Source organism: Sciurus vulgaris, assembly GCF_902686455.1.
Source record: "Sciurus vulgaris genome assembly, chromosome: 2".
NCBI classification, from domain to species: Eukaryota; Metazoa; Chordata; class Mammalia; order Rodentia; family Sciuridae; genus Sciurus; species Sciurus vulgaris.
Genome location: NC_136462.1, coordinates 150,462,168 through 150,467,090, shown reverse-complemented (window position 1 = coordinate 150,467,090; position 4,923 = coordinate 150,462,168). Strand labels below are relative to the sequence as shown.

At 36.8% G+C, this 4,923-nt stretch overlaps 1 pseudogene across 1 annotated transcript; it reads left to right on the top strand.

The window, feature by feature from the left end:
- Nucleotides 1-3,086: 3,086 nt before the first annotated feature.
- On the top strand, nucleotides 3,087-4,038 carry LOC306653263 (proteasome subunit alpha type-1-like; annotated as a pseudogene). Its single transcript has one exon. The product of its transcript is annotated as a proteasome subunit alpha type-1-like (transcript).
- Nucleotides 4,039-4,923: the final 885 nt, after the last annotated feature.

Below are 4,923 nucleotides of genomic sequence, written 5' to 3'. Positions count from 1 at the left end.
AAAGACCTCTACAATGAGAACTATGCAACACTAAAGAAAGAAATTAAAGAAAATCTTAGAAGATGGAAGATCTCCCATGTTCTTGGATAGGCAGAATTAATATTGTCAAAATGGCCATACTACCAAAAGTGTTATACAGATTCAATGCCATTCCAATTAAAATCCCAATGATGTACCTTACAGAAATAGAGCAAGCAATTATGAAATTCATCTGGAAGAATAAGAAACCCAGAATAGCTAAAGCAATCCTCAGTAGAAAGAGCGAAGCAGGGGGTATCGCAATACCAGATCTTCAACTCTATTACAAAGCAATAGTAACAAAAACAGCATGGTATTGGTACCAAAATAGACAGGTAGATCAGTGGTACAGAATAGAGGACATGGACACAAACCCACATAAGTACAGTTATCTCATACTAGACAAAGGTGCCAAAAATATGCAATGGAGAAAAGATAGGCTCTTCAACAAATGGTGCTGGGAAAACTGGAAATCCATATGCAACAGAATGAAACTAAATCCCTATCTCTCACCCTGCACAAAACTCAAAATGGGTCAAGGACCTTGAAATCAGACCAGAGACCCTTTATCTTATAGAAGAAAAAGTAGGTCCAAACCTTCAACTTGTTGGCTTAGGATCAGACTTCCTTAACAGGACTCCCATAGCACAAGAAATAAAAGCTAGAATCAACCACTGGGATAGATTCAAACTAAAAAGCTTTCTCTCAGCAAAGGAAACTATCAGTAATGTGAAGAGAGAGCCTACAGAGTGGGAGAATATCTTTGCCACTCATACTTCAGATAGAGCGCTAATTTCCAGAATCTATAAAGAACTCAAAAAACTCTACACCAAGAATACAAATAATCCAATCAACAAATGGGCTAAGGAAATGAACAGACACTTCACAGAAGAAGATGTACAAGCAATCAACAGATATATGAAAAAATGTTCAACATCTCTAGTAATAAGAGAAATGCAAATCAAAACCACCCTAAGATTTCATCTCACCCCAATTAGAATGACGATTATCAAGAACACAAGCAACAATAGGTGTAGGCGAGGATGTGGGGAGAAAGGTACACTCATACATTGCTGGTGAGGTTGCAAATTAGTGCAGCCACTCTGGAAAGCAGTATGGAGATTCCTCAGAAAGCTTGGAATGGAACCACCATTTGACCCAGCTATCCCACTCCTTGGCCTATACCCAAAGGAATTAAAATCAGCATACTACAGAGATACAGCCACATCAATGTTCATAGCTGCTCAATTCACTATAGCCAGATTGTAGAACCAACCTAGAAGCCCTTCAATTGATGAATGGATAAAGAAACCGTGGCATATACATACAATGGAATATTATTGTGCCATGAAGAATGATAAAATTATGGCATTTGCAGGTAAATGGATGAAATTGGAGAATATCATGCTAAGTGAGATAAGCCAATCTCAAAAAACTAAAGGACGAATGATCTCGCTGATAAGCGGATGAGGACATATAAGGGGGGTTATGAGGAGTTAGTGTTAGGGTTAGGTTTAGGGTTAGGGATAAGGAGGGTGTTAAGAATGGAGGAAGGAAGGACTGTATAGAGGGAAAAGGGGTGGGGGAAGGAAAAAAATAACAGAATGAATCAAACAATATTGCCCTATGTAAATTTATGATTTTTAATTAAAATAAATAAATAATTTTTTAAAAATTCAGTCTTCTTAAATTTGTTAAGATTTGTTTTACAGCCTAAAATGTGATCTGATCTGGAACATTCCATGTGCACTTGAGAGGAATGTGTACTCTGATGCTGTTGGGTGAAATGTTCCATATAATCTCTTAGATCCATTTGTCCTAGTGTTGTTCAAGGCAGCTGTTTCTTATTGACTTTCTGCCTGGATGTTCTAATCATTATTGAAAGTGGGGATTTAAGTCCACTACTACTATTTTATTGTTGTCAATTTTCCCCTTCAGATCTGCCAATATTTGTTTTATATATGTAAGTGTTCTGATGTTGGGTGTATATACATTTATAATTGCTATTTCCTTCTGTTGAATTGACCATTTTATCCTTATTTAATGACCTTCTTTGTCTCTATAGATTTTCTTTAAGTTCATTCTTTTATATAAGTATAGAAAAACCTGTTTTCTTTTGGTTTTCATTTGTATGGAATATCTTTTTCCATCCCTTTACCTCAGTCTGTGTGTGTCCTTATATCTAAAGTAAGATGACAGTGTAGAACTAGATCTCATTTCTTTTATCCATTCAGCCACTTTATTCTCATTGATTGGAGAATTTAATTAATTTACATTTAAAGTGATTGTTGATAGGCATTATGGTTTGGAGAAGAGCTGTCCCCTGAAAGCTCCTGTGTCTATGCAAGAGGTAAAAAGATTAAACTACAAGAGCTGTAACCTAATCAGTCCATCCTACTTCAAATAGACTAACTGGATAGTATCTATAGGCAGGTGGTGCATGGCTAGAGAAGGTGGCTAGAGGAGGTGGGGGAGTGCCTTGGAAGGGTACATTTTTCCTGCAGCCACTTCCCATCCTCCCTCTTTGCTTCTTGGCCTCCATGAGCTGAGTAGTCTTCCTCTGCTGTGCTCTTTCCCCATGATGTTCCACCTTACCTGGAACCAGTACAGTAGAATGAGTTGACCTTTGAAACCACAAGCCAAAACTAATTTTTCCTCCCCTATGTTGTTCTTATTGGGTGTTTTGGTCACAGCAATGAAAAGCTGACTGACAGAATATGTGAGCACCTACTATTTCCATTTTGTTCATCATTACCCATTTTCATTTATTTTGTCCTCCCTTCATCTCTTGCTGTTTTCCTTCATTATTGGATGATTTTTTTATAATGGTTTTATTTGATTCATTTATCTTTCTCTTTTGTGTAACTATTACAGGCTTTTCTTTTGTGGTAACAAGAGGCTTGTATGAATCTTCTGGCAGTTGCTACTATATATTTTAGTTTGATCATGTAAGTTCAATTGCATACAAAAGTTCTACATGACCTCTGTTGGTCACTGAGCAGTGGTTTCAGAGCATTCCTTGATTCACAAGCTTTGCCAGAGCTTACAGCGAGGTCCACACCAGAATTATGTTTTGCAACCAGCATGACAATGTTGTCACTGTTTGGAGCCCTTGGGGCAGAATTCATCAAATTGAATATGCAGTGGAAGTTGTTAAATAGGGCTCAGCCATAGTTGGTCTGAAATCAAAAAACCATGCAGTGTTGTTTGCCCTGGAGAGGGCACAGAGCTTGCAGCTCACCGGAAAAAAAATTCTCCATGTTGACAACCATACTGGTATCTCAATTGCCAGTTTTACTTCTGATGCTAGACTGTTATATAATTTTATGTGCCAGGAGTGTTTGGATTCCAGATTTGTATTTGACAGAACACTTCCTGTGTCTTGACTTGTATCTCTAGTTGAAAGCAAGACCCAGATACCAACACAGTGGTGTGGCAGAAGACCCTATGGTGTTGGGCTATTGCTGGTTATGATATGGGCCCTCACATTTTCCAGACCTGTCCTTCTGCTATTTATTTTGACTGCAGAGCTATGTCCATTGGAGCCCATTCTCAACCAGCTCATACTTACTCGGAGAAACATATGCCTGAGTTTATGGAGTGCAACTTAAATGAACTAGTTAAAAACATGGTATTCATGACTTAAGAGAGACACTTCCTGCACAGCAGGACCTACCTACACAGAATATTTCCATTGGAATTGTTGGTACAGACTTGGAGTTTACAATCTATGATGAAGATGATGTGTCTCCATTCCTGGAAGGTCTTGAAGAAAGATCTCGGAGAAAGGCACAGCCTGCACAATCCACTGACGAACCTGCAGAAAAAGCTGATGGACCAATGGAACATTAAGTGATAAATGTATCTATATGTATATTAGTGAATATTTGAGAACACGGAAACACATACTGATGACAGCAATCTGTACTTTGAACCAAAAGATGCAGTGGTGGAATGGTATCAGTCCAAGCACTGATTTTAGGAATCAGTCCAAATGTGTTTTTTTCCCAGTAAATTCCCCAAACCATATAATGGGGTACATTTTTCTTTGAGAGGGTCCTTATAATTTTCTAGAAAGTATAGGTATATTAGTGTTTTGGGGTTTTAAAGACAGTTGTGAAATAAAATTTGTTTCACCTTCTGGTGTAAAAAAAATAAAGTTCTACATGTTTGCCAGCCTACACATGATTTGTCTTTCTGAAATTAGAGTTTACTTCCAGAAGTAAACTAAATCTATTACCAAATTTGTTTGGTTATATAGTTGTTATTGTTATCACTTTTGTCTTTTAACTTTTAGATTAGCATTAACAGTAATTCATGCACCATCATTACAGTATTACAGTGTTATAATGAAATATACTTTATCTTTACTAGTGAGATTTACACTTTCATGTTGCTGTTTAACATGCTTTGTGTTCCATTTGAAAACCTCCCTTAAGTATTTATTATAAGAAAAGTCTACAATTGATGATAAACTCCTTCAATTTTTATTGGGAAATTTATCTTTCCTTCATTTTTAAAAGATAGCTTTGCATCACGTAGTATTCTTATTTTGGCAATACTTCTCTTCCAGTACTTTGATCACACCATCCCACTCTCTCCTGGCCTGGAATACGGTTTCTGTTGATAAATTCACTAGTAGTCTTATGGGTTTCCCTTGAGTGTGACAAGACACTTTTCTTTTGCTTCTTTTAAAATTATCTAAAGAGACTTTGTCTTTCACAGTTTAATTATAATGTGCTTATATAATAAGTATAAAGAGGTATAGACCTTTTGGTATTCAACTTGTTTGGGGTCTTTGGACTTCTAGAGTTTCAGTATGTATTCTCCTCCCCAGATTTGGAGAGTTTTCAGTTATTATTTCCTTTTTTATTTTTTACTTTTTTGTAGTTGGAGATAGCATGC